This window comes from Macaca fascicularis, chromosome 1, assembly GCF_037993035.2.
Source record: "Macaca fascicularis isolate 582-1 chromosome 1, T2T-MFA8v1.1".
NCBI classification, from domain to species: domain Eukaryota; kingdom Metazoa; phylum Chordata; class Mammalia; order Primates; family Cercopithecidae; genus Macaca; species Macaca fascicularis.
Window position 1 is genome coordinate 170,482,439 of NC_088375.1, and position 19,211 is coordinate 170,501,649.

The following is a 19,211-nucleotide window of genomic DNA, read 5'->3' on the forward strand; positions in this document are numbered from 1 at the left end:
TTGCCTCCTAGTTAGCATTTGTCATACGGCATCACAATTGTCTATTGTTTTCACCAAAGTGAGAACTACTGTAAGACACGGTTCCATTGCCAGCGCCAACTACAGAGCCTGGCATCTTGGTTCAGAGTGCTTTCTTTTTTTACTAACTATTTACTTACTAATTTTGGGGAATCCGGATGTTCCTTTAGTCCATTCATTTTACAAATATTTATTAAATACTTTCTTTTACGTGAAAGATTCAAATGAAGTAACTGTCTTTATGGCTCCGATATACAATAAACAAGTATACAAAACAAAAGTCATGATTTCAGATCGTGATAAACGTTATGTGGACAATAATAAAACAGTAACATGATAGAGAGTGGGGTAGGTCATTAAGGGTTAGAAATGGTGGTCAGGGAAGGCCTCTGTAAGGAATGGAGTTTTGAACTCATACATGAAAGATGAGAAGGAGCCTGTTACATGAAATATTGAGGGCAGAGAGCTCTAGGAAGAGGAAAACAGGATATTTTTGAGTCAGGAAAGATCTTGTCTTGAAAAGGGAACAAAGGAAGGTCGGGGAGGTTGTGGAGGAGCCTGGGAGGGGTGTGATAAAGTTGGGGGACTACACAGTGGGAAGTTTGGGCTTTATTTGAATAGCTATGGGATTCCATTGGATGGGTTTAAACAGGAGAGTGTCATGCTCTGATTTATATTTACATGATTACTCTGGCTGCTCTACGAAGAATGAATTTTGGGGAGACCACCTGGAAGGATCCCACAGTAAATTTCATCTCCAGGTATGGTAGCTTAGAAATCACCAAAAACATGTTAACTGTACTAAAATGTTGGCACAATAAAATGCTATTATTCTATGTTTCATATAACTAAATGTAAAGGATTTTTTCCTGAGAAAACATCAACTAGTATCTGGGATTGAATTTTTTGGCTCTTCTTTCCATCCCATCAGATTTTAACATGGTCTTGTGTAGGACTGGAAATGTCAGGTGAACGTGAGTAAAGGGAATAGATCTTCAGTGAGAAGGGAATAGACCCAGTTTGGAGATCCTAACTAGGTTTGTCCATATCACTGTGGTCCCACAGTCCTTTCTTCCACCCTAATGGATTATTGTGATAATGAATTCAGAATCTTTTGTATTTTTAAAAAATATATATATATATTTATTTATCGTGGAAAATATGATATTTTGAAATATGTACACATTATGGAATGGCTAAATTGAGCTAACTAACATAAGCGTTACCTCATATGCTGAGGAAACCTAAAATCTATTTTCATCTATTTTCAAGGATACAACACATTTTTATTAACTGTAGCCATCATGTCATACAATAAGACTCCTCCATTTTTGTTTAAAATTTCATTCTAGGGAAAATTATGTTAAAGTAAGAGAAAGATAAAAGTAAGTAAAGGAAAAGAAAATTAAGGTAAAGAAAAACATTCTTTGTTGTGAATTTTTAGAAGATGGCATTTATATGATACTTTAGCACAATGAAAATCAAGTTGGAAGATATTCATATGTCTCTCCCCACAACAAACCTATATTAATAGCTTTGACCTCTTCTTGGGACTTCTGACTAGTATGCCTCCTAATTTATATCCAATTGCCTGGTTATCACCCAGCTGTCTTGTCCCAAAGACATTTCAAACTCAAACGTTTGAAATCAACTAATTACTGTTTCTCCCAACCAAGCTTCTGTCCCAGTTGGAAATTTGAAGTCATCTCTGACTCCTCCTCTTCCCCATGACTCACAAGACATGCTGTTGTCATAGCTTCTTCTCAAGCCTTACCACTAATGCACAATTTCATAACCTTGTCATCTCTTGCCTAGATACAGAACATCTTTGTATTGTACTCCCTGACTCCAGACTTGCCTGTCATGAAACTTGATGGTAATGTATTTAAACTAACATGTGATCATGAAATTCTCTACTTAAAATACTTCAAGGGATTCCCTTCATCCCAGCTTATCCCATCTTCAACATGTGGATTTACTTCCAGGGGTGTAGGTGGGATGGCTGAAATCACGGGCAACTTTTTTTTTTTTTTTTTTTTTTGAGACAGAGTCTTGCTCTGTCGCCCAGGCTGGGGTGCAGTGGCCGGATCTCAGCTCACTGCAAGCTCTGCCTCCCGGGTTTAGACCATTCTTCTGCCTCAGCCTCCCGAGTAGCTGGGACTACAGGCGCCCGCCACCTCGCCCGGCTAGTTTTTTTTTTTGTATTTTTTAGTAGAGACGGGGTTTCACCGTGTTAACCAGGATGGTCTCGATCTCCTGACCTCGTGATCCGCCTCACGGGCAACTTTATATGTGTCTGTCTGTACATTTGTATGTGTATGCAAATGGACTTTTTTTTTTTTTTTTTTTTTTTGCTTGATAAACCACACACTACAGAATTAAATATAAGTTTCTTAACATGGCAAAGCAGAGCATTCCATAATATTTTCCTATTTATCCCTACTTTTATTGACACTCATTCTGCTTCATACTTGAGGTACTCACTCCATTAAACTGTGTATCTTTTTTCCTGTATGTACCCATCTTGCCTAGGCTCATCATCTTTTCTCCCTGACCTTTCTTCCTCTTTTTAAATCTAATTAAAAACTGTTAACACATCCTGAAAGACATAAATGCCTCCTTGGAGCCATCCTGAACTGCCAGAATGGGTTGTGTTCTCATTTGACCTGGGTTCATCTTTGTATATTATCACCACATTATTTTGAAACTATTTGTTTATGGGATTTTCTCCCTCACTAGAATATCATTTCTTAAGGCCATGGAGACCTGTTTATTCATCGCTGCATTCCCAGCACCAAGCACCTGGCTCAGAGGCGGTATCAGTATATTCTGATTGAATTGAACTTAGCAGAATAGAAAGTTTTGAGGCCAGGAGAGTGACCTTCCATGAAAGAACTAGGCATAAGCCAAGAAAGAGGGTTGCAGAGATGTGAAGAGCTGGGTGATATAGAGAAGCTCAGCCAGCTCCATGACACATAGGAGGCTAAAATCTGGAGGACAGTGACAGAGTAGACAGTGAAGCAGAAGCACCCTTGAGAGCAAGAGCCACCAGAGCAGAAGGGGCTGCAGAGCTGCAGCCAGGACACAGATTATAAGCAAAATCCCCAGGTCGCCAAAAAGGAAGGGAAAGACACTTACGAAGGTCCCGCACCCGGAGGGGCTGAGGGGACAAACAGGTTAAGGTTTCCAGAAATATTTTGGGAATGGATTTTTTGAGAAATAAATAGCTTCCTGCCAATGTGGGGGTTTGGCACTGTTGTGTTTGGAGATGCTAACTAAACAAGATCACAGATGTACTCACTGGCTGGCCAGCATCTTGTATTTCTCTCTCTCTCTCTTTTTGTTTTTTAGAGAGTTTTCCTCTGTTGCTCAGGCTGGAGTGCCTTGGCGCAATCATAGCATATCTTATCCTATGTGTGCATGTGTGTGTGTGCCTAGCATCTGTGTAGCAACCAGCCAGCTTTGCCTCCTACAATTAATATTATAGCAGCAGGAGCTGAAGACTAATAGCATCAGCTGTTCAGTCATCTGAGTCACTCAAAATTGGAAATTTATAAGGAGAGGCCCATCTGAAAATATTTTCTCTGCATGGTATCACCTTCCATTTATTACAACAAATGTTAGTTTTAGTAAACTTTTCACATACATGATATCATTGCTGTCATGATCTTCTTGTCACTTCTCACTCCTGAGCCCTGTCTTTCTCTGCCTTGTTCATCAGCTTTGTTGTGTTTGGTTGTAGGTTAGACAAACCAACTCAAATGGGAAAATAACTTCCCATCTTCAGTCCTTCTACTGCTTTAATTTATTAGTAAGTCTGTTGATAAATAGAATGTGCCTTGCAGGCAGACCTGAGTTCTGTTCTGTGTCTTATTAACCTATAAAGATAATCTTGAAGAAGTTACTTAGCTTCCCTGTACCTACAAATGTTCTCATCTGTAATTTGGAGCCAATAGTAATACTTACTTTGCAGGATCATATGAGGCTTAAAAGATATAATCCCTGCCAATGACTCAGTCACACCTGGCATAGAGTAAGTAATAGCCAACACCTGCACTTTCCACATGCTGAGCATGCTGTTCTAAGTGCTGTATGGGAATTAATTTCATCCTCACTAATAGCTCTGTACAGTAGGCACTCTTGGGATTCTAATTTACAGATGAGGAAAACCAAGGCACAGAGACACTAGATGATTTGCCCAAGGTTACACAGCTGGAATGCAACAGAGCCAGGATGCAAACCTGAGTCCATACTTTTAGCCACTAAGCTACCCTGCCTCACGAGTAGAACTCATGTTCTACTAAGTGAGCTCTCTGGTCTTCTTCAGTAAATTATTGCTGCTCTCAATAGTTGTGAGAATATTTTTGTCCAGCTGTTATTTTTGTTTTTGTTGACTATTGTGACTGCATTTCTACCTGCCGTTAAAATGTAAACCCAAGAAAGCCAGACCACTGCTGTATAAAATAGCGCCCATCCTTGGCCGGCTTTCTCCTAGGCTGGCTGGACCCTGGGGCCTGGCTGAGCCTCCTATGCCAATACTGTGACTTAGAAACAATGTTACTGCTGGGCAGCTCTATGTTCCTCCCCGTGCTGCCTGTGCCAGCCCCAGGCTGCTGGGGAACAGAGGCCACATCAGGGCCAGTCTGGGTACCCTGACCCTCAGCTGGCCCTGCCCAACCACCCAGCCACCCTGGACACGGCTCTGTCCCTCTGTCACACCCCAGGCCCTGTGAGGAGTCCCCAAGAAGAGCCCACTATACCATGGCGTTAACCTCTGCTGCCTGCCTGGGTATCTGGGCCTGGCCACTAGCCGTGTTCTTCATGTGTTGATTTTATTTGACCCCTGGAGTGGTGGGTCTCATCTCTCCCGTCTTGGCCAAGAGCGGCAGAGAGCTGCCTCACTGCAAACCCTCCTCCAGTGTCAGTGATGGTCGTCCTTGTCTCAGAATAACCAAGGGCCAGCCCGTGTCTGACCAAGGTCAAGGGGCAGGTACAGGGGTGACAGGGATGGCTCCTAAGCCAGAAATGCCTTAAACTGCAATGCCCCATCCCATCTCCAGGCCCAGCCCAGTCACCTTAGGAGCAGGATCAGATAAAGCAGGCGGCGGGAAGGCTGGGCACCGCATTACTAACTCCAGTACATTTCTGTGTTGAACCCTGTGAAATAAAGTCTGAAAACTTAAAAAATAAAAACAGTGCCCAAATACATATCTGTTAACTAAATGTGTATCCTATCTTCTCTTTTAGATTGTAAATATCTTGAGAACTGAGTTTGACCTCTGCAACTTATGAATACACTTATAGTACTCTCTATGTAGCTCAGAAAATACCACTATTATTATTTATAAAAATAATTTTAAAATGTTAACTTTTAGTAAATTTGTACCCTTAAGGGAAAGTAGATTTAATTAAGTCTTACTATATGCTTTCTTGGACTTTCTCTCCCAGTTCTTCCCCCTAAAAATAGAACTACAAGTTTGAAAAGAAAAATCTTGCATTGTATTTTTATGGTAGGCAGGATTCTAAGATGACCTCCAGGATCCCTACTCCCTGTACAATCCTTAGGACTGTGAAGATGATGGATTTTACTGCTGTGGTTAAGTTATATGTAGCACATTCGACTTGAAGAAAGGGAGGTTATTCTGGGTAAGTCTGACCTAATCGGGTGAGCCCTTAAATGGGACTAGACCCTTCCTGAAATCAGTGACTCAAAGCATGAGAGGGATTCTATGTAAGGGAGACTCTCTGTTGCTACCTTTGGAAATGGAAGGGGCCACATGGCAAGGAATGTCGGTGGCCTCCAAGCGCTGAGAGTGACCACTGGCTGACAGCCAGCAAGAGAATTGGGGCCTTAGTCCTAGAATTCCAAGGAACTGAATTTTGCCACAACGACATGAGCGGGAAAAGGTACCTGAATTCCAGATCACAGCAGAACCCAGCCAATACCTTGTAAGACCCTGTACAGAGAATCTAGTCAAGCCATGCCCGGTTCAGACGGACAGAGTGAGCAAGGCAAGTGAGCAAGGGAAGGCAACTAACAGTGTAACTATTTCCCTTTTGTAATGTTACTGAGGCTGACTCCAGCTTTAACAACCAGGCATCCTCTCTCCACTATGTAAAAATAATTCTTTCCCTCAGGACTCAAACAGATGTTTTCATTTTACTTAAACTAAAAGACTGTTTTCCTCCTTCACCAGGAATATGTAGCAGTACAAAGTGCTAACGTCGTGTGGATTTGAACCCCCATCCTCTAGAGCAAAAGAAGGCTGGGGATTGCCAAATGTCAACTCAGCTGTGAGAAGTGTTTTAAATCATATTTTGACGTAGGTTATGTTGTTAACTAGAAAATGAAGTGCAGCACACATGCTTCTAGTAACTCTGGTTTCAAATCCTATGATCTCTTCTTTGTCTTGAAGACCTTTTGATGTGAGTTCCCAATATTGAGTTTCTCTGCTTTTAATAATCTTATATTCCTTCCTCAATATAAATGTCATGAAAAATACTGAACGCTAATCTTCAAAGATCAAACAGGAAGAAAGAGGTGGGCAGCATAGTTCAGTAACTTGAATTCCTGAAATTTCTCATTTAAAAATTTTATTTTAGCTTATAAAAGCCTTGGCTCAAGAAATACTTGGTTCCTCTTTTTAAAGTTGGAGTTGTACACTCCCCCACATTTCGGAAGTGTGTTAATTACAAAATAATTAGGCCTTTCTCTGCAAGGCACCTGACATGCAGAGGCCACTTAATCATTATTTGTGTCTGTGTTTGTGTTTACGGGGAGGAATTCAGAATCATACTTACTGGCTTTTACTTTGCTGTCTCTGCTTTAGCTAGGGGGACCAACAGTCTTGGTTTGCCTGAGACAAAGAACTTTTCAGTGCTGAAACTGGGACAGTCCCTGGCAAACTGGCTGGGACTAATTTGGGCATCAAGGACCTTTCTAGGGTGGGAATTGTGTAAACAACTTGGCAAGAGCTGTTTACTTGTTTTGGGTTCTTGGTGTTTAAAGGCACCCAGTTTGGTTTCCATGGCAGGCTGGTGCCCAAAGCCCGTGATCAAAGTTATAAAAAGTCTTGCTCAGAATTGTGTTACGAGATGATTCACCTTTAAAGGTGTCTGTGATGAAGGAAAGCAGTACCAGCTTGCGTACTTTACATGCACTGAAGTGTTTTAGAAAAATCAGTTCTCCATTCATTTCCCCACATGAGAATTTCAATGGTTGAGGGATACTGCATTCAATAACATCTAATTGTGACTATTCAGTGTGTGTATACAGGTGTTTAAAAGATGTAATTATTCTAGGCTCTTTTCATATATATCAATTTAATATACTTTTTATAGTGCTCTCAGTTGCCCCCAAGGGTAATTATGGAATTGGACGATGGAGAGATTTTGAGGTGGCAATCAGCTTGGAAGAGGGGGTTAAGGGATGACATATGGTTTAGGGATGGCTTAGGGATGTGTCTGGAAGCTGTTTTTAGTTAGCGTATGTTTATTAGGGGTGGTTTGAAGGGAGATAATAGAGCTGAATGAGGAGCTCGCTAAGCCCACCCTGCACCTCCTTAGCACCAGTCCTCTGGGTGTTCTATGTGATGCCATATACATGAATAATTAAATGGAATATTTTGTGCTCTGTTTACCATACTAGAAAATAATATATCCCTTGGTAAAAGTTGTTTAAAACACATTGAATAATAACAATCTTACCACTCTTTGAGCATCTACTATGTGCCCAGATACCTCTCATATACTCACATATATTCTCATTAAATGCTCATACCAATTCTGAGAGATAAGTATTATAGAAAAAATGATAAAATTAGATAGACTGTGTTTTTTGAGGACTTTATGTCAGGTGCTCTTCTATTCAGATTACATGAATTATCTTGTTTAAATCTCATAACAACTCTGTAAAATAGATACTTCAGGTGAAGAAACAGTAGTTCAGTAACTTGTCTGAGTTCACATGTTTACCAAAGGGTGAAGGGGAGATTTAAGCCAGGCTGACGTCAGAACCCTTGGTGTTCAGAATAGTGTAAATGCTATATTTACCCCATTTGACGCATAAGATAATAGAGATTGCCTTACTTGCTCAAGGTCAGCTAGTTTGTCTGCCAGTGCAGTTGAAAAACACATGCTGTACGCGCACATTCTCTTTGTCCAAGTTCCAGGAAGGAGGAAGAACTAGATTTTACAGTGCTACATGCTATCTGTCAGGGATTTATAGGAGATTTTTAAGGTTTTCTGGTACTTTCTGGAATGGTCCTGAGAAGTTATGATTTTTAGGTTCTCCCCCAGACAATTGTGATAATAACCTGGTTTGACAACTATTGCTCCAGCCCAGGGATGGCTAACAAGTTTTATTTCTAGTGCCATTTCTGAGTGGTAGGTTATATAGGCAAATATGTTGAAAATTTTAAGGCTAAATCTGAGTTCAGCTTGGAAGAGTACCAATTAGTGATGTCTGACATGAATTTGAGGAAAGAGAAGGACATGGGTGCCCTGGTGTCAGGTTCTAACTGAGGTCCAAGGGCAGTCAGTGGGTGAGTGGTGGGTAGTTGGAAAAACACTTGAGGAATTTTAGACAGTTTTGATATGGCTTTACTCTCTCTCTAGGCAGAAGCGAGCCATATATACAGCATTAACAGGGTAATTATATGTTTTACAGACAATAGTCACTCCAAGCCAAGCACAAGCTCACATGGGTGATCACCTAATATGCCTCATGTGGTGTGATTACATAATGTGCAGGGTTGTACGCCTGTGCTCCAAACCCATGAGTCATGCGGCACTGGAAGGCCACCCCGGCCTACTTCTGAGTAAAGCGCAGCCATTTCCCTTACACTCCACCCCCTAGGCTGAGGGCATCCTCTGGGCAGGGACACATGCCCATAGGGCAGAGCCCTGAATCCATAGCCCACAGCAACAATACAGAGAGCAACAGCTCACTACTAGAATCCCAGTTATGCTATTTATGACTGTTAGGGCCCAGCATAGGCCAGAGCCCAGGAATGCCCACCATAACTTCAGTGGGGTGACATGTGTTATGTTTACACAGGCCATGACAGGTACCCATCCCACAGTGGTGTTATCTCAATGTTGCTCGATGCACCGTGGCACCTGGGCTAGGGGTACTACATGTTCCCCCACTAGCTAGCCCCACTCATCGTAAATGCTATGGGCCAGCCAGAGGTAGGTGCGCCGTGGGTCTTGTAGTGTCTTTTGTCTGAAGCTTGCCACACGGCGTTCCAGGTGTCATCCATGGGACCCCAAGTCTCCAGCCATGTACAGTTCTCTGCAGATGCTGAATGCATGTGCCAAGCAAGTTGTCTGCAACTGCTGCTGGAAGGGTGGTGCAGATCCAACAGTTGGAAATATTGGTCACCACAGCATAGGTGTGGGCCCAGTTCACGATGCAGTTGGAGCATGTTAACCTATGGTTGAAATGACAGAGCACGCACAGGTACTAACAGAGGTAAATCACATCTCTCAAGCAAAATACAGGCTAACCTTTCATCCCTGGATAACAATGCAACCATCAAGGGATTTTGCCCTGGGCAATAATACCACATCTTCTCAGCTCCCCATGGTTCTTTTGAGTCCTGTATCTGTGCCAAAGTCATGGGGGAACTCATAATAGGTCACACAAGCAATACATATATTCCCTGGAGGAGGGTTCCTTCCCTGGCCATTCCCCTACAAAACAGTCAACCGTGGGGGCCATGTATTGAATACCCAAGGAGTGACATGCAAGTCATGGTGTATGCCCTACCCCCAGGGAGTCACGCTGGCCAACCACTGGCAGTAGGGGGCTTGGAGGGTCCATGGCCACAGCCAGGTTTTCTGTTGCCTTGCCTTCAAGGGCGTTGGGGCTGGTAACAACAGTTTACCATTCATCCCCATACCTGGTTGGAGGAGGTCATCCTTGGTATGTACCTGCAACTGGATGGGGATGGCGGCCCAGTGTAACAAAGCCTCCACTAGGGCTGGGTCAACTTTCTGTGACTGTTCATTCAAGATTTGAAGTACCAGGTCCAGCCTGGAACTCCAGCCCCACAAAGACGGGGGTGTGACATGCAAGCGTAACCCATTCTTTAAGAGCCTCTTATACCACTCAATTATATGTGCAGCTTGCGGGTTGTATAGTACATGGAATCCCCACTTTATGTCCATTTGTTATGCCCATTTCTGTGCCTGTTGTCCAGTGAAACGTGTTCCCTTATCACTCTCAGCAGCCAGAGGGTGACCATACAGGGCCCATAAGTGTTGCAGGGCATGGATGGTGTTCTGTTGGTTGGCCACTTGCAAGGGTAGGTGAACAACAGGCTCATGACTGTGTCCACAGCTGTTAACACATGTGTATACCCTTGCAACTTCAGCAGCCACCTAATGTAATCTACTTGTGGGCAGTCACCCTATCGTCGCTTGTTGTGTAACATTGGGTAGCTACCTCCATTTAGGGTATTATGAGCACATGCTGGGCATTTCTGACAAACCTCCCAAATGTCTTGCTTGGGCAGGAATAGACCCCAATGCTTATTGACCCATTGCATCAGTTTACCTCCCGCATGTCCTAGTTTCCAGTGTAGCCACAAGGCTACATCTCATGTAGGTGCCGACTAACCATCGGATGTTAACCAAGGCATCTGCCTCATCATTGCCAGGGGTAGCCAAAGGCGTATGGCCTGATGTATGATCAATAGTTACCTCTTTCTGATGACCCATTTCCCAAAGGTCTTGCCACATGACTTGGCCCCAAATGGGTCAGTGGCTGACTAACCCTTTCTGTATTTTCCAGGTAGTTAACCATAAGGTTAAGCCTTGATAGACTGCCCAGCTACTGACACAGATTACTACAGGTGTGACCTCCCTGGTGATCACCATCCATACTACTCTAAGTTCAGCCCATTGGTTACTTTGTCCATACCTGGTTTCAAACCATATGGTGTCAGTACTAGGTTGAATTGCAACAGCAGTCCAAGCAGCAGTAGCACCTCGACTAGGCCCACCTGTGTACCATGCCCCATTGGGAATAGGGGGACACCCTTCCCTAAATAGTGAAGGCTCAGGGTCTAGGGGCGCCTTAGGCCCCATGGCCTTATCTTACATTAGGACTACAGTTTCCAAGACCTCTTGCAACTCTGCTACTAAGGCACTTGTACTCAATGTACTCCACTGCTCTAAGTATGCACCCCACTTTGGCAAAGTGGATATCTGTGCCATCCCAGTCCAGGAGGTCATTACCCATGAACGTACCCATTCTGCTATTGGGTAAGTCATCTGCATGATGACTGCAGTCTGCCCTGTCATATTCTCACAAACCTGAAGGACGGCATACACAGCTGCTAGCTGTTTCTTTATCAAGGAATACCAGAGCTTAACTCCCTTCCATAGTTGGGACTAAAAGCCTGCTGGCATTCTCAAGCACTCCGTGCGCTGCCAGAGGCCCCAGTCGAAGCCATCTGTGGTCACATGCACATCCAGCTCAAACAGGCACCCCTGGTCAACTACCCATAGGGCTTGTGCCTGCTGAATAGCCCATTTGGCTGCCAGGAAGGCTGTCTCAGCTGCATCATCCCAATCCCAAGTAGGTTTCTTTTTTTTTAACCATGCAACAGTTTTGTCATTTGAGCTGAATGGGGCACAGATGTCCAACAATATCCTAGGAGACCCACAAAAGTTTACAGCTGCTTCACCGTGGTGGGCCGGGGATATGCCTGAATCTTATCACTAGTAGCCTCTGGGATGGCCTTTGTCTTACCCAACCAGATAACTCCCAAGAATTTGGCAGATAATCCAGGCCCTTGGACATTGGATTCATTGACAGCCCAACCGCACGCTGCCAAATGTTGCCGCAAGAGGGGCGTCACCACTTGTAAATCTGCAAGAGAATCAGAGGTTAACCTAATATCAGTAATAGGCAGACCTCCTCTGGACATTGTCAGGTGGCTAAATCCGTGGCAATTAGACCGTGACATATGATGGGGCTGTGCACATGGCCCTGTGGCAACACTGTAAAAGTCCACTGTTGCCCTTCCCACGTGAAGGCAAACTGTTCCTGGTTCTCTGGAGAGATTTCTATGGAGAAAAATGCATTGGCCAAGTCCACTACTTAGTGGTACTGTCCCAGTTCCATTGTCAAATGGTCCATCAAATCCATGATTGATGGTACAGCTGCATGCAAAGGGGGTGTTAATTTATTCAGTTCCTGATAGTCCACCGCCATCTGCCAAGTTCCATCAGGCTTTCTAACTGGCCACACTGGACAATTCTAGGGGCTGTGGGTGCCACGCACTATCTGCACCTCCTCCAGCATTTTAATTGTCTCAGTTATCTCTGTATGCCCACACAGCAAATGGTATTGACAGGTGGAAGTAACCCATCAGGGTTGTGGCAGGACCTGAGGCTGGTGATGCGTATGTCCATGCAGCACTGGCTTCACCACATGCACTCGGAGTCTGAATTCCACGGCCATACTTTGTAACACCAGGCCATGTAAAATGTCCACCCCCACAATGTATTCAAGTATGGGAGAGACATACACAGTATGTAAACGGAAAGCCAAACGGCCAACACCAAGGTACAGAGATACAGGTTTCACTGCCGCTGACCAGCCTCCATAACCATCAGTGTAAGCAGGTTTGCCCAGAGACTTATTCGGGTTCCCATAAACAAGGCTGCCATCTGCGCCAGTATCCACCAGTGCTGGCACCCGCTGTACATTGGATCACTAATTCCACATGTGGCCTCCGGTTGTTTGGTGTCCCCCCAGGCTGGGCACCTTGGCCGGTTCCCTAGTCGAAGAGAAAAGGCTCTACATGTCTGCCTGGCTGCAGCAAGTAGTCTTTAAGCTGAAGCACCTGGTGGGACTGGGTCACACAGCAATGTCCTTCTCTCCCTTGGACATTTTCTGGAATTGCTGCTCTGGAGACAACTGTCTCCACAAAGTTAAGAGTCCTTCATTGGGCTGCTTATGGATTTTCCCTCAGTCCACCCTGGCCAAAATCAAATCTATCCACATCCCTGAGTGTGTTGCTCATTGGGGTCCCCTTTTCTCCTATGGGGGGTGCCTTTCAGGTGGAGCATCTTCCCCTTCTTTATGGCACAGACCCCTTAGTCCTGTGGATGGCCTTCAGCTTCCCTGAGAGCTGCCATAGCAGTGGTCACTTCATGTATGCTGTGCCCTATGTACCGGGTGAGGACAGCAGCTAGGAAGCCAAAGGCACTCAGGGGGGCAGAACCCAATATGAGATCCCTCATGTGGGAGGTGAAACACTCATCATCTGGCCCCTGAGCATTCAGGCCAAACACAGCCTGCCGCACACCCATCTCCCAGTTGACTTGCACCAAATCGGTATACAACTGCCATTTACTCATGGTTTGGGGTATTTCACGGGCATCATTCCACACAGTCCATATGGCTGCCCTTAGCCGCTCAGTCAGGCTGCGGCCACCTTGCCCTTGTGCCAACCACCTATTCGCTTGCAGCTGCTGACAAAGAGAGGAGTGAATAATGATAAAGACCAGCTTTTCCATCTCAGACGTGGAATAGGAGATACTATCTGCTCCCTCGTTCCACAAACAAAGCATCCATGTGGGCAGTTTCCCCTAGATGCTGTGACACTGCTTGCCTAATTCCTGCAACTCAGTTGGGGTACAGGCAGCATATGAAGTATGTTGTGTTATGGCGGGGGGTCCCTGAGCCTGCCCTTGGGGCCGCAACGGCTCTTCATGATCTACCTTCTAATGAACCACTGGGCAAGCCCACAACGGGGATTCTTCCTCCTCAGTATCAGACTCAGTGGGGGGTCTTCAGCCAAGACAACAGACCCAGGCGGGGATTCACAGCAGCCTCTAATTACTTTTCCAAGCTCTGTAGCCGGCCTCCAAGTGCTCCATCTGCACCTGGAAGTCCCTATTCATGGCAGCTTCTAACTCTTTTTCTGAGCTGTGTAGCCAGGTGTTAGGTGCCCTGCCTGTGCCTGGAGGGCCCTTACCAGTGCTGTATCCCTCAGGGACTGGGTGTGTACTTCTCGTAGCACAGTCAAAAATGCCCATCCAACTCTGCAGGCAAAAGCTTGCTCCCTCTTGGTGCTCTGCTCTTTCACTGCTTCAGTGCCTTTTCCATGCTCATGGCAGACCCATCTACTGCCTCCCAGGTTTCCACTGGAACCTGTCTGAGCAGCACAGCTGCCACCGGCTACCACAACCCATGTTGCGGCCACATGGCCAACCCAGAATCAGAGGGGACCAAAGGCTCACTCACCTCAGGATCCTGTTTGTGATGCCAATTGTCACATTCTAACTGAAGTCCGAGGGTAGTTGGTGGGTGAGTGGCAGGTAGCTGGAAAAACACTCGAGGAATTTTAGACAGTTTCGACATGACTTTACTCTCTCTCTGGGCATGAGTGAGCTGTATGTACAGCGTTAGCAGGGTAATTATACGTTTTACAGACAATAGCAGCTCTGAGCCAAGTGCGAGCTCACATGGGTGATCATCTTATGTGCCTCACATGGCATGGTTACATGACATGCGGGATTGTGCACGTGGGCTCCAAACCTGCTGATTCATGCTGCACCGGAAGGCCGCCTTAGCCTACTCCTGACCAAAGCACAGCCATTTCCCTTCCATCTGGGTTTGCTACACAGCCTCTATTCACTCAGGGATTCAGCTGCCTGGGGGATCTTATTCTTGTTCCCAACTATTCACTTCCTTCCCTGCAAGAAGATTCTATATTCCTGCTTATGACTATGCAACTTGCTGCACCTCTCCGCAGGTGGAGATATGTCCATGTCCTGCAGTCAGGTTTGGCCTCAGAATTTGTGTTGACTGAAAGGATGTGACAGCTGACTTGTATGCACAGAAGTTTTTGAATGATTGTGTTTCAGTTCTGCCTCTTGCTGTGTCCCTCTGTCATGAGAACACTTTGTCCTTCAGACACCTGGAGACAGGGCCACTGCAGCAGACCTACCTCTGCTGATAGACGTGAGTGAGAAAGAAACATTTGCTCTTGAAAGGCAAGCCACTGAGATTTTGGAGTTGTTTATTACTGCAGCCAAGCTGACCAATACAATCAATGTTGGCCAATTTGGAATTGATCTGTCTGAAATCGATCAGTTAAAATCAATTCCAGTGAACTCTGGAAAGAAAAAATAAGTCCTAAACCGTCATTTTGTCTGAATATTAGTTTTAGTCTTATTAGACTGACTGTTGGTAAACTACCTAGGTTATGCCATTAGGGAGTTCCAGTCCCTTTTAAGTGATTTTAATGCATGTAGACCCAAAAGAAGCCCTTCAGGGAATTGTGTTAAAATGGGCCCAGATGGTAACCGGACTGATTTTTTTCTAATGCCCAAGGATTGCAGTAGGTAAGGAGCACCTGCCATAGGATGGGGTCTGTCCTGGACCTATTTCTGATGCAAGGTCCTTATGCCTATAAGGTTGGGCAGAACGTAAGCATTAATCTATGGCTTTGTGTAGGTAGTTCTGTTGTTTTGTGTGTGTTTGGATTTACAATTGGGAGCACAAGTCCATGAAACATTTAAAACTGCTTTCCTTCAAATTGAATATTCTCTGCATTATCTTTATTTCAGGATGTCAAGATAGTGTCCTTTTTCAAAGTGTAAGTAACATCCCATCTAATTTTAAAGAGAGGCCTTTCTCTTAAGCATTGTTAGGTAAGAATTCAGTTCAGTAACACACAGCATAATGACATTCCAGTCAACAACAGGCCACAATTAAAACAGTGGTCCCAAAAGATATTAATGGAGCTGAAGAATTCCTATCACCTAGTAATGTCATAGCCATCATAACATTGTGAGTGCAACGCATTACTCACGTTTGTGGTGATGCTGGTGTAAACAAATGTACTGTGCTGCCAGTCGCATAAAAGTATAGCACATACAATTATGTACAGTACATAATACTTGATAATAATAAACAACTATGTACTTGCTGTACTATCCTTTTGTCATTTTAGATTGTACTTCTTCTACTTATTAAAAAAAAAGTTAACTGTAAACAGCCTCACGCAGATCCCTCAGGAGGCATTCCAGAAGAAGGCACTGTTGTAGGAGATGACAGCTCCATGTGTGCTATTGTCCTTGAAGACCTTCCAGTGGGACAAGATGTAGGGGTGGAAGACAGCAATACTGATGATCCTAATCCTGTGTAGGCCTAGGCTAGTGTCTGTTTGTATCTCAGTTTTTAACAAAAAAGTTTAAAAAGTAAATTACAAAAATCAAAAATAGAAAAAAGCTTATAAAGATATAAAGAAAATATTTTTGTGCAGCTGTGCGTGTTTGAAGCTAAGTGTTATTACAAGAGTCAAAACGTTAAAAAGTTCATAAATCAAAAGGTTAATTTATGAAGATTTTAAAATAAATTTAGTGTAGTTTAAGTAGTCTACTATAGCGTACAATACCCATCACTTCACCCACCACTGACTCACTGACTCACCCAGAGCAACTTCCAGTTTTACAAGCTCCATTCATGATAAGTGCTTAGATTCACAAATACTTGCCATTGCATTACAATTGCCTACAGTATTCAGTACTATAACATGCTGTACAGGTTTGTAGCTTGGGAGCAGTAGGCCATACTCTATATAGCCTAGGTTTGTAGTAGGCTGTACTATTTAAGTGTGTGTAATTGTACACCATAATGTTTGTACAGTGACAAAATCACCTAAGGACATTTCTCAGAATGTATCCCCTTCGTTAAGTAATGCATGACTGTATTTACTAACATAGTCATTTGGTAAGGTATCTTGCCAATCCTGGTCAGCAAATGTTATGGTACTCATTTGTGAGTAAGCAATTCATATGTGCTTAAGATTCAACTAGTCATAAATATGTCAGCAGACCTTCTCCCTCTATATGTCTATATTTTTAAGCCTTCCCAGCCTAATTTCCCAGAGGATTACATTGACCTTGATGATTTGATGGTTTGTAAGACTCTCCTTTTCTTGAGCTAACAGTGTCCTAATTCCATTGGCATTTATGGTAACAAACTTCAGTGCAGTCATATTTTGGCTGCAAAAACCCTTTCTTGTGTGTGCTCCCTTGTTCCTTCTCCTCTAATCTGGCATTTCCTCTTTAGCATTAGAGCTATTGGCTGAAAAAAATGCGTATAAATTAAGAAGAGTATGAACTGCACCCCAGAACCTCACTTGGATCCCTCTTTCTGTCCTTCCTCAGAGCTTTCAGCCCTTTAAAGGCAGAGGAGAGCAAAGTCCGAGCAGAGGAGCACTCATGGCCAGCCAGGGACTGATAATGGATTGCAGCTGGCCAAGGAAAACAGCAGAACAAGCCACAGGTGTCTGCATCCAGCCAGCTGGGTCAGGGCATCACAGGAAGTGCAAGGGAGGGAAGGGAGCCCTTGCAGCAGCTTCCTGTTTGATGCTTACTAGAGCCTGGACTGGCAATGCATGTGGGTGAGCCTTCCCAGCTGTGGCCCACCATAGGGCAAGGTGGGGACTGTGGCTCACCTGGGAGGCCGCCCTACTGAGCACCACCATCTGCCGTAGCACAGAAATGCAGACCCTGATGCCAGAGCTCTTAATATTTCCATAGAAGTCAGATATCCGTATTTTTGTGTAAAATCTCTTGAATTTTAAGCGTTGTCAACTAATTAAAATTTTCCACAATGCTACAGAGCGTATGCTTACCTTGCAATATTGTATAACAATACCATAGCACACAATGGCTGACGCACCGACCCAGAAGGGATGCTCACAGGCAAGAGGTGTGGTGAGAGGGGCCAGATACAAATGAGCTTTTATTGGCTGCTTCCGCATCTATGAAAGTCAAGGGTAGGCAGCACTAATCTCCAATCAGAATAGTGGTTGGCCTGTAGGGGCAGATATTTCCCTAGCGGTGCCACAAGTGACCTCCCAGGTGCAGACAGTGTTCTCTCTCTGGGCCTGGATGATGTCACTCATGTGGATATGTGCATGAAAAATTGCAGGCTTAGTACATGGAACTTAGAAACATCAAAAAGCAAAGCTGAAACCAATTCTCCAAAGAGAATAAGTGATCTGCAAATGGGCTGGGACCCACAGGGGGCAGCTTGCCCTCCTGCTCCAAGTTTAGGAATGAAACTGTGGGTGCCAATGGGCATGAGGTGGCACCAGGTGAGGATGAGCTGGGGGACAGAGGAACCGTGACTAACCCTCCCCAGAGGGACAGAATCCAGGGGCACTAGCAAGTCCAGTCACAAGTGGACATGGCCAAAGCCATCTCCTGGCCCAGGGCGAGGAGCATCATTCTGGCAGTGCAGGGAAGCGGGGCACAGGGGTGGAAAGAGGCTGGTGTGGAGGTCTGCAGGGCAGGGATTGTGGCAATGGTTACCCAAGGTCCAGGAGGTAGGGGTCAGAGGGTCAGGGAATCAGAAGGTTAGGAGGTCAGGGGGAAGCGGAATGAAATCCCAAGAAAGCTCCCAAATTGCTGGCAACCTGCACTCTCGGGTCTCACCCACCAGGGCCTCCTGGGAGGCTGGCATCAGGGGGTGAACTGAGCTATGGAGGCCTTCTCCAGCTCAGTTCCCCTTAAGTATGCCTGCCTCGGGAAGCAGAAAGGTCCAAGGGCATTCCTGCAGCTCCTCTGCCATGAGGCTGTGTCCACTGAGGCTCTACCCTGGCTTCTGGGCCTGAAGCACTGGGTGAGACACCCCCTCCCACAGGCCCCACGGGCACTCGCATACCCCAGGGAACCCAGCCCCAGTCAGGACCGCGCCTGCTCCGTGCCTTTCACAGGGAGCAGAGCTGAGGGTGGCTGGGACATTGTCCAGTTTGTGGTGTGCACGATGGGTGCCAGGAAGGGGGATCCTCTCAGGGACGCTAAGAGGTGCAGAGGCTGACTCAAGGCAGGGTGAGGGTGCAGCAAGGTACCTGGGAGGCCAATCTGCCAACTTCAGGCACCCAGGCAGCAAGAGAAAACCTCCAGCCGGGCTCCCCTCTGGGGTTGGGGGCCGAGCTGATGAAGAGCACAGGCCCTCCCCAGGTAGGACCCAGCCGCTGGAGGAGGACAGTAGGTTTTCGTTTTTGCTGCTGCCCCTCTGGAAACCACAGTCACCTCTGCCTTCCCACGGAAAGAAGCAGGGAAGAGGGACTGGAGCCTGCCTTTGAGGAGCCCAGCTCGGTGCCTGGCGCTGCACCCGGCGCTCTGTTTCTCATCTTGTATGCACCTCGGAC